This window comes from Bombus huntii, chromosome 4 (genome assembly GCF_024542735.1).
Source record: "Bombus huntii isolate Logan2020A chromosome 4, iyBomHunt1.1, whole genome shotgun sequence".
Classification (NCBI taxonomy): domain Eukaryota; kingdom Metazoa; phylum Arthropoda; class Insecta; order Hymenoptera; family Apidae; genus Bombus; species Bombus huntii.
The window spans coordinates 15,463,956-15,476,116 of NC_066241.1; the positions used below are offsets into that span (position 1 = coordinate 15,463,956).

Sequence of the window (12,161 nt, forward strand, 5' to 3'; positions counted from 1 at the left end):
AAAATATTAAATTATGTGATAACATTCTATTGAAATTATAAAGCTAAAGTTTTCTGAAACTTCGTAATATTGTATAAGTTGCGTGATATTGGATATTAAAATATTACATACAGTAGCCCGTAGAAAATTTGTACGAATACATTGTGTGCATTATACGATACTTTTTGACATTTGGTTACCACTGTAACGAGACGCGACTATCACGATTATAATAGTAAAATTTGAAACTAATTCGAAAATATATGTAGAAGTTACAAGATATTTATTACAAACATACATTTAGAGGAGAATTAGTATACAACACGAACAGTAGTCTTAAACAGTAATCTTACAGTTAATACTAAAATTGGACGGACTAAATATTGTGGCTTATTGATATATATAGCGAATAATGGATTATTTAAATATTTCCGTGATCTTTGCGAAGTATATATATGCTTCCAATAAATATTTGGTAACTTTCATGTGTCTCCCTATAGTGTTTACGAATTTCAAAATCTTTTATATAATACAATATGTGAAGCTCTTAAAAATGTTCGAATATTTTCGTGAGTCAAATGAAACAATATGGATTGTTTTATAAGTTGAAGAATAACATGTTCATATTTCGTTAATGTACGCATTTGAAGGAATAATACAAAGATATTACTACTATAGTGGATAAATATATTGAAGACTAAATTTAAAAAATTTCAAATAATTTCCAAATTTCCAAGTATGTGGTGTACATACTTAAAATGTAGGTTTTACATGGATTACTTGAATCAAATTGAATGAAATTGGATTTCACGATCCTTTACCAACCTCACGCCTACAAATATTATATACAATTTTTAAAGTTACATCCCAACGGATATAATGATTAAAATCTGTTGTCTATGTTTGTTGCTTATGAAATTGTTAAATGTGCCAAGAAATAGAGAACATTTTTGTCATATTACTACCTTTTTTTGCTTTTTAAGTACCAAAAGACCAAAAACATGCCGCAAGATTGTGAATATTGTGTGAAGGATATAAAAACGGGACAAATGTTAATTCAATAGGTATTACACAATTTTATAATGTGTTTGAACTTTTTCAATTGTAGGAAAGCGTAGTAGAGTTAAAGGTTTCTTAATTTTTCTGGCGTGTGTAAAATGTCACAAAAAGACGTTAAGGCTCACCGATCATCGATCGAACAAACTTTCGTCAAAATGATCGCCGAAATATACCTCTACATGCCTTTAAAACAAACTTATAGGCGTGAAATTTATAAAGGATTGTAGAAATGATATGTCCAGTCACTATTGAGCACATTCCTTCCATTTTACAGCATTTTACAGAGGTAAAATAAACAAGTTGCTTAATACGCTTACAAAAAATAATAAAATAGAATAAAAAGAAATACAGTCAGTTCTGATATTGTAAATTTTATATGAAAGTAGTAACATTTAATACAATATTTAAAAAGTAGTATTAAAAGTACGCTTATCGATTTACTAGTGTACGTTGGATTTCATAAAACAAATTCGTCTGCTCTTTAATTCTATTGGAAAACATTATTATTAAAGCGCGTTGGTTTTGAAAATATCCTGAACTATACAGTAACCTCTATTCCCTCTGAACTTTTTAAGGCCATAAAATGCATTGATATTTTTCTGAAGCTGAGGTATCTAAAGCTGCACTTTTGGTCTTTATAATGTGGCATTTGATGATCCATGAAACACCGTAATTATGTAATGCAATAAGTCTATTATCCAAGTTTGAGAAGCTTGAAATGCGAAATTAACGCAATCTAATTTTTTGTCTCATAATAAAGAAGTAAAGTTTTATACTAAAGTTTCGTTTACCCTTCTCACCAATGATGAAAATTCTATGAAATGTAACACTTTTGCAAACAAGCATGTTTTATCTTCATAGATTCATTAAAGTGCTGTTAAATTAATGTTTGTTTCAAAATATCTCTTTCAATGATTTATCGAAGCTAATATTTATACGTAGATATTCGTGATAAATGAGCAAACATTACCTAACTCTCTTTTTGCAGAAGCCTTACTAAAAATCTGTCATTTTCTGTGTTGAGTTACTGCTATTTATTTAACTCGTTTGGGCGACAGTTATACAATAGATGAATCATAAATTTCAGTTGCGAAATCAAATCAAATTTCAATTTACAACCTTGAATACTGCCCCCATCAATCTCTATAATCAATGAATCGTTAGACCTGTCGTACTTTTATCTGAAACACAGTTAAGCTATGATTTTTTACTGCATTCGGCCTTTTTGACCAAACCGTGTAAAATTCCATGTAATTTCCTTGCAGCTTGAAGTAATTGAAGAACAATTGCTCAACTTTATTAATAAATGATTATTAAAAATTTCAGAACAGTGTCGCGTCTAATGTCATTGGACATTTTTATGAAGTTAAATATATACGTTCAATCTATTTTATCCCTGAATTGATTAATATTATTAGAGAAATTTTACAAGTTACAAGTTCTCGCCATTAATAAATATTTTTACATGACACTAACAAGTTTGGTAGTAAAACAAATGAAGTAAATTGAATTTTGTAAGTAAATTTTACAAATTGTAAGTTATCCATTTGAGGAAAAATTATGAGATTCTAAAGAAGCCTAGAACCTACAACTAGTAACTTGTTAATCAACTACTATTATTTATTTATCTTCTTGTATTATTTAAAAATAGGCATATTATGTACATATAATATATGAAGGTATGCTATAATTAATAATTATTTTCTAATAATTATTCTTCTTAATTTTGGTAGCATTACCGGAAACTTATCTTGCAACATTTTCTTTTCTTTCTACACTGAAATACATAATGGTTTTTTCCCGGATATTCTGAGATACACTTGCCATTATGCTTTACAAGATAATTACTTTTTTGCATATCTTTGATTATCTATCAGTGCATTAAGGCACTCATTGCAAGAAAATAAATAGCACTGCATGTAATTCACTTTGGAAAATGATGCAACACTTTTCTACATCAGGAGTATATGTTTAGCGTGCGGTAAAAATGTCTAGAAATGCAAATAACATGTATCAGTTCAGAACACGTTAACAAAGTACGTCGAGGAGCATTGTTCTCATTGAAAATGCAGGTTGGTAACAATCGGATAGTGTGGTATTATAGTTCCGCTTTTATGACCTGTTAGAGCGATGCTCACATTGCGATTTCATTCGTGGTTCTGCCTACATGAAAGCAAAGTATTTCCTGTGGTTCTACCTTTCTCTCTTTTTTTATAAAATATATATCTAAGTATGTGTATGTACGTGTATGTATGTTACGAAAGCTATTGCCTCGAGAGACACGTCCTCGTCAGAATTTAATCTTTAAAGACTCTAAACTCTGGCCAACCTGTCCTAGATACCTAACTCCCATTCACAGGTGTTTAACAGTTTTCTGTTAACATTTTTAAGCGACGTAATAGGGCTATGATGAAAAAGTAAACACATTGCCGGACGTAAATGGTAATGCAAAGTGTTGGGAAAATAGTTTGACACTTTAAAAGCATAAATTACTGTTTAAAGCAAACAGACGGTGAGTAATTCTTTAAGATTATGAAAGAAAGTTTCATATCTTAAGGAACACCGGTTAAGTTGACATGAGCACTCAAACTATGTTTAAATAAAAAGAATTTGGATCGTTTAAGTAGATTTATTCGACGCTTATTTCGTCCTTGTATTTGTAAGTCTTTAGTAGAAAGAAAATTTAGAATTAAAATTTATCCAAATAATTTGATTTATCTCCCGCTATAAAATTTTGTTTCCTTTGAACGTCAAATCATATATGATTGTGTATTTTCGTAAGTTTAAATTCCTTTACATGATCCATGAACTTTCAAGATGAGTTTTTTACAATCTTGATACATATATACTTCTGGAAATTGTAAAATATTGAAATCTACGGATAATTTTATTAAACAAGCAATATCAATTTGCTTCAAATAGATATATCCAGATTGGTTTTATAATCATTTTGTGTGATAATAATTTGTAGTATTAAGATGTGACTTTTTCTCACCATAGGTTTTTGTATGTTTATTTCCCATGTGAGTCTGTCGAGGTGTACGTCCAAGTATTTAACCGTATCCTGTTGCGATGCCGTGCCGGCATTTAAACTGACTGCCGGACAAGTTTTAGTTCTCGTTGTAAAAGTAATATGTATTAACTTGGCGACATTAGTTTCCATCTTCCATGTTTTCAACCAGACTGCGATTTCGTTGGGTTGTGACTGTAATTTCTCCACGGCTTCATCTGGATTAACGTCAGTGGCTAAGATTACTGTGTCGTGAGTATATGTTGCAATTACCGTATTGCTTTTTGTCGGTAGATCGGCGGTAAAGAGAGTGTAGAGTACTGGGCCGAGCACTCTTCCTCGTGGAACATCAGAGTATATAAAATACAGGTTGGAAATGGTGTACTGAATTTTTACTTCGAGAAGTCTGTCGGTCGAATACGATTTCGAAAAGAGGTAATATGGATAGCGAAGTTGCTGTTTAATTTTAATTAGCAGAGCCGTGCGCCATGCTTCATCGAAAGCTTGCGATACGTCGAAAGAAGCAGCTGAATAGTACTTCCTATCATTTAGATTTTTCATGATTTTTGTCGGATATTCTGTGATTTCGTTCAGTAGTGGCATGTTTATGCCTAAACCCGAATTGATGTTCCGGTATCAATCGTTCTTGCTTCAGTGTGTGGGTAAAAGTCTCGTCAGAAGCAGTTTTTCAAATACTTTTGATGCAGTTGGTAGCAAGGCTATTGGTGGTGAGATTGAACGTTTTCCGTAAGTTTAACTGGTTTTGGAACTAATATAATCTGGGCAATTTTCCAAGAGATAGGTATGTAGCTAACTTTCAGTATCGCGTTATAGATGGCGGTTAGAAGGGTAATGGCTTTCTTTGAAAGTTCCCTTAGAGTTTCCCCGGTTATGAAGTCTCAGCCAGGAGCTTTCTTCAGTTCAGCGATTTGCAGATTTCCTGTTTAGAAATTAAGTCAGGTTGTTGTCTGTGAACGATACTCGAACAGCAATTATTATATTTTAAGATAATCGTCTAGCACAATCTGTTTCTCTCGTCTGTCGTTTGATTAGTATCGCATCGTTAGAATTCTAAGAATGGCCTCATGCATATGAGCTAGCATAAGTATCACAATTAACATATAGAAAATTCGCGGTCGCGATTATGCAAGGAGAGTAATCGACGTTCACGCGTGTAATCGCCGCTATCGCTTGCGCACGGTCAACGTTTTACATCGCAGTAAGTTGGTTAATTATGTGTTCATTATCGACATAGTGGTTGGAACAGGAACTAGCATTATCGCATTAAAAAATTACCCGACGGACACGTGACGATCTTTCAAACGTAAGCATTGTCACGTATACAACATTTGCTTGAAGATGTATTAACGTTGGAAGTTTATTTTAAAGCTTTTTATGTTACATTATATAAGAATAATCGAATTCATGGTAAAATATGTGTAGGTATAACTTTGTTGGGAACAATATTAAGCAAAATATGTATATCAATTATCATTAATTGTCATACATCTTGAATACAAGATGAGCTTGTGATCATTACAGTTAAGGTTTTTAGTTGGTCTAGATTTTTGGTTGGTAGGTTGGTTTAGATTTTTCTCAGCAATGATAGATTATTTATTTTGTAGCTGAAGGGTGTTTAAAAATTCACTTTTACTTTATGCTTCGCTTTAATATCCAATTTTCCAGTTTATAATAGAATAGTCGTAATATATTTAACGAGCTTAAAGCTCTAAGCCGAAGTACAAGCATTAAGATCAACCACTAAGTTCTAAAAAATTTCGTGCGTTTTTAAAATTAACTATTCCATATGTAATTATTTGATACTTAATACCTCAAAAAAATACATTGTTGAGAACGAGCGTTTTTCGAAAAAATAACTGCGGAGCTAGTCGATAAATAGCAAAAAATACAAAGAAAGAGGAAGTACATGTATTATTTAATGAAATTCTGGTGCTTTAAAAATACGTTGCCTTTCAAATTCCCTTAAAGTTTTGTTACGAAACAGCCGTACAACTAAGCAGATAGACAGTTAACTCGACGTATATCTATGAAAAATGTGGCCACGTCTATCGCTCTGGATATTTTAAAGCGAATATTACGCAACGAAACAGACCAACGAAGTCGACCTGAAGTTGCATAAACGCGATTGACAACAGTTTTTCAATGTCACCAGTCGAAGGAAACATATTTTCCAGTTGTGGTGTTGATATCCATTGCATAATTAATTCTGTCAGAAAGTCGATTTATTGAAAACTGGAGAACGTAATTGAAGCGTCGTCACTTTGAAGTGGCAGGTAATTAAAATCGAAAAGAGGGAAATTTAAATTTAATGAGAGTTAAAATAAACGCAATTGTTTTTCTTGCTTTCTTTGATACAGTTATCTCTGAAATTGTAATTTTAACTTAAATGTATATAATAGAAAAAGAGGGATATTAATGTTTGTAGAAATATTCTGGATAGACATATTAAAGTTTTGTTAGAGTACATTTAATATAATACCTACGTAAAAGGTATTTACAAAAGAGTTGGTGGAATATTGAAATTCTTGTAAATTGGAATATATTAATAATATACGGTATTGTGAAAGAATCTTAAGTCATTCACAAAACGCAAATGGTTTGTTTTTGCGAATTAATATAAAGATACTTGAAGCTATTTTTTATCCGTTAAAATCTTTTAAGACTTATTTAAATAGGGGTAGTTTGTTCGGATTTTGACTTTAGGCAGAGTGTTATGGAAAAATTGCTCACATGAGAGCATTTATTTGGTTTTCCTGGTTGTTTGGTTCAAATAAAACGTGTCAATGATCAAACGTTCATTTGCAATGAAATATATACGTACATATGCTTTACAGACTGTACGATGTGACCGATTTATTCTGCATCGTAGCGTGTGAAGTAAACATATGTTTGTGCGCTGACACGACGATAAACATTATTTTTTAACCCGTAACATTTGTATGAACGAATGTAAATTGGGAAGCCGATACATTCGATGCTTAGTTTGTAATTGCCGACAATTTATCAGTTGCTCTCTCCGTGTAGATCATTTCGTTCAAGCACTACCATTTACCGTTTTGCTTAACGATATAATCGTGAAAATTGTAGCTAGCTGTGAATAATGAACCGAAGCTAGTACGTGTAAAAGCTAATATAGTTATTTATTAGCCGTATATTAATTAGTTACATAAAATTGAATTAAATGTTCTTTTAAATAGACCGACATTTAACTTCTACGTCGTGAAATTAATCTTTTCTATTCTCCAAATTATTCTTTCTTCAAAAGCTTCAATTAAAAAAGAAATCTTTTAATGGCACGTGAACTCTCTTTTTCTTTTAATGTCGTAGAGTGAAAATTCACTGTATCTTTTATAACTGATTTTTATTATTAATTAGAAACAATTTTTCAATACACAGAGAATATGTATATGTTTCAAATTCGAATATCCTTGCAATTTGATAATCACTACATGTAAATATGAGCGTGTTATAAATTGCGTTCACCTCTAGACATTTTCGACAAATTGTGCATCATTACGTCACACTATACGGAAATAGCTTTTACCTAGTAACACACAACCGATGATAGGTGATATTTACTTAAATACTAGCTTGATATTTGCAGCGAGACCCGTTCCGTTCGATAGGAAGGTTGTATCAACTTTTAAGCCTCATCTTAACACTGAAAATTTTGTGATACGCATGTATATGTACTCAAGTATAATTTTGTACTATGTATACAGTTTTATAGAGTAATTTTAATATAAATAAATGGTGTAATACGATAAATAAATAATCATTGATTAATATAAATAGAAACAAGGAGAATCTGATGATACACTGCGTCTGATAATTGTAAACTTAAAAATGTTCAATTTATATATACAGAGTACAAGATGTAACATGATAAATACTGACTTGAAGAATGCACAACCCAACAGTTAAAGTTATAAGGGTTATCAATCCAATTTTACTTCATTGTAGTCTGAATTCAATTTTTGTGTAACGAAATATTCTGTTACGTTGGATCTGTACTTACAAAAGGAATGAACTAGTTTTTCTTTTTACTAGTGAATATAATTTATTCCTTTTTGAGGAGAAGAGGATAAATTGTTTCTCAGTATGATGTCAAACATGACATACTTCGTTCCTTATCACGTTAACATGTAAAAATATAGGTATAACATAACATGTTAGTTCTGTAGTTTTTTATAGACGCAGAGAAAGAATGTAGAAATGCAACGCCAAAAATGCAAAAACAATTATTGAAAGAAGAGTAATTATTTTAATAAATAAAGCTATATTTTTCTGTATGTATTTCGGTATTATTCCTTCTTGTTATACAATTTTTTTTTCTTAGTTACTTCATAGCTATGGGACACGGTGTATTTCTCATTTATTTAATAGTATTTAATAATTCATCTAATTCATTTTAACACTCAGCTGTAAAAGTTGTATTTGTAAAAGTTGACTTCTAGAACTCGCTATTCGGATTCTCACTAATACAACATCGCTGGATGTGCATACAAAGTGGTAGTTCTCTATTGTATCATCGTGAAATCGTACTTTTGCAGGTATACATAGCGCGTGGCGTCATGTTTAAATATTTAAATCGTGATTAAGGCCATCTCGTTTGTTTCTCCTATCTACTCTTCCACATTGAAAATCGCCAGGAAAAGCAGCCATAATAGCAATTGTTTTTCATCGTTCTTGAACTCCCAGAACAGAACACGAATGTTATAATTTCTAACCCGTTAAACGCAAGTGGAACGTCTTTTTCTTCGGTCTTCCCACGGCGCAGTTTCCACAAAAAAGAAAGCTGCCGCTAGAAATTCTTTCACTTCGGCCCTTTCTCTAATCATACACACATATATATTTGCGTTTGCTTGCTTACCGCCGAATGCAACGCATCGCAAAATTATCCAATTGCTTGCGAAATATTACGCGGTTTATAGGTATACTAACGTTATTTGCGTATACTGTATAGGACCACCAACGTGTGTTGAATACTCGTTCCGAGCATTAATTAAATGCGAAAACGAAATTTCGTAATTGAACTGCCCATTTCGTGCCCGTTTCCATCGCCTATCCACCGAGAAACGCACATTAGGAATAGTTTTAATGAAGAAAGAAATAAAGCGTTCAAAGCACTTCTATTTAAAACGATAAGGCACTTTCGAATGAATGCAAAGCGAACGTTAATTAGTTGGCCAAATATTATTTTTGGAATATTCTATAATCAAAGTTACGTAGTAGGAACATTAATTAATTTTTATTATTTCAATAACGTTAGCGTGTCAGAATTTAGTTAGTAGAACAAATATACTTTTATCCTAAAATATGTATGTCGACGACATACAGAAATTCCTTTCCGATGATTTATGACTCATATCTTGTATAATATACGAAAATTATGTAAATTTGACGATATTTTACGAAATTATTAAACATTCATCGCTTGTCTTGTTTCGTATTATTCGCATTGTTCGTTACTATACGTTAAACAGAAATTTAAAAATGAATTACTCAATAGCTACAAAAACAAATCAAACAATAAGTAAAAAAGCGTCATGCGTATTTATACGCGACATACAAGCTTCGTTCTGGAAAATCGAAATTTCGTACAGTCGAAAATTCGTTCTTACGGTTAATCTGTTGGTTGAAGAGCGTTTTAAAAGTTACCGTTAGTTCAGCTGTGTATTAATGCGCGTGCAAGCACGTAGACGCGAAACTTTCTCGTTCTGTGCGGTTCCATCTCAACGGATTTCAAGAATGAATAGGATTTTAACAAGACTGAGAGTGGTTGAACACGGCTGAAAATGGAGGTGGGGGGGGGGGGGGGGGGAGAAACGAAAGGTATTGGAAAAGAAGGAAAATATTAAATTGAAGGAAAAGAAAGTGGTGTAGCCGGTTTCATAGGGACAATGAAAAGGAGGGGCAAAGACACGGTGGAGTTTAAAAGTAATGCGGATGTGGGTGCTCGGATTACGTTTCAAAGTCTTCGTCTGGTTTCAACTTCCTGTAGTTTCTGATGCCGAGTCGTGTGCCATTCGTTGTCGAAGAACTTGCTGCCCGTTTCCCCCTATCCTTCGGCCACTAATTTAAGTGGCTCTAAATTCGTGTACGACAGGGAACGAGCAACAAAAAGAAAAAGGATGAACCATATACGAGATGGTCTAGTGGAAAAACGAAAAGAAAGACACGATGATCTTTTGGTTCGCCGTCATTCTACGCTTCTTCGCTCCCTTTCCTTCACTGCCAAATATAAACCGGAGCCGTTCGAAGCTTTGGGGAAGAAGAAGCAATGCTACCAGGGGGAAAGGATCGTGCAAGTGGAACAAAAAGTTAAACAGTGACAGCAACTCCATCGCGACTTCTATTCAACTATCTTTAGATCGGCCGATTCCACAGGGGAATCCCGTTGCTTCAGATAATCGAAGCATTTGCAAAATTTAAAGTAGGTTGACCTATGTATATGCTCTGAAAGCTTAAACACGAGGAATGGAAAACATACCTGTTTATAAATATTAAGTTATTAGGTGGAAAATAGCTTGTGGTATTGTTCTTGTATTTGCATCAACATAAAATCATTGATCGTTTTTGTATTAGTTTCCATGTAAATGTTTTCATATTAGAGGAATTAATTTTGCTGTTAATTAGTTTAAGGACTGAATTCTTTTTAGTTCTAAAGACCTCGAATGTTTATATTATTAATTCTTAATTTCGTTTATTGTTATCAATGAAAGTTTTAGTCAAAGGAATTTATTATCGCTTTGGTAATTATTATTTCATACAATTCGACATGCCTAATTATTATAAGATATAATTAGGATTAGAAGAAGGTAAAATTGGAAAAAATTACCTCTTAAAAATTCGAAAACTTATCGAGATTAACTTATGAATTAATTGTTAGTTAATCAACCTCGCGAAGTTCGTCAATGTCCGAGAGAATAAAAGAAATTGCATTTGTACTATGCTTTCGAATAAGTTACACTAAAACAGTGCAATAGATTCGGGTCAATTTGGAATAAAGGAAATTGTACATTACATCAAAATTGAATTAACGTGGATTATATTCCTAACATGTGCACCTATAAATTATGGGCAGTGTTCAGAAATATATTTACGATTATTAGGATATGGTATTACTACAGTGTAGATATTCTTACTCTATTTAAAGGCAAACTTCTTTGGTTAGTTGTATGTTTGTCAACTATTGGCTGGCATGAGTCGGGGTTGATCGGTAACTAATCGACGTAACTTCAAACAGGAAACCAAATTATTCAGATGTGTATTAACGAGAAAGCAATCTTGTTACGTATAATTGGAAACGAAATGAATAGCAGCAAGGTCGAAGCGAATACTTGGCCTGTTAAAGTGTCGGCCAGGAACAGGCGACGACTGTTTAATTAACGGGAGCAAATGTGTTTCCGACACATGCTTGAATAATCGTTTAATTATTTATTCCACACATCTACTTTATACAGCTTGGATTTGAAGGGAGAAATGATAAAATATTAACGTGAGATATTTAATCATATGTTATTGTATTATTTTACTGCCATGTTCGTAATTAACATATTTTTCATTCTCTATCAAGAACAAAATCAATATCTGTTTACATACCATTAAATGCTGTTAATTTATTAACAGAATAGCAGAAATGAGCCACTTAACGAGTAGACACGTTACATATATGAATACAAAATTGTGTTATATTGAAATAATTTTCCTTTAAACTGGTTCTTTCTGGTATCTAACTTTGAGATCCAACTTGTTTTTAGTACCTAACGTAGAAATTAGAAGATTATGTAGGAAGGATTTACTGTGGAGATGTTGTCAATTTAATAACGGACTAGGGTCGTCCCGTTAACCGGGAAAGAGAAATTAACTGGTCACTCGGATTGTTAATTTCTTGGGTGTAACATATACTTTTTATATTTATAGCTACCCTGTTCTTTAAAAATTAACTGTAGATTATATTTACGCGTGTCAAAGCTAAAATTGACTAAAACATATTAAAGTTAAACATATGTAATTATACAAATAATTTAAATGGAATTATATCATAATAAATTTTTATGTGAATAAATTGTATACAAAAGTATGTTTG

The 12,161-nt window shown here is 32.3% G+C and overlaps 1 protein-coding gene across 5 annotated transcripts in view; it reads left to right on the forward strand.

The window, feature by feature from the left end:
- LOC126864407 (rap1 GTPase-activating protein 1) overlaps window positions 1–12,161 on the forward strand; it is a 251,388-nt gene that overhangs the window by 205,074 nt on the left and 34,153 nt on the right. The gene's annotated exons all lie outside the window — the stretch shown is intronic.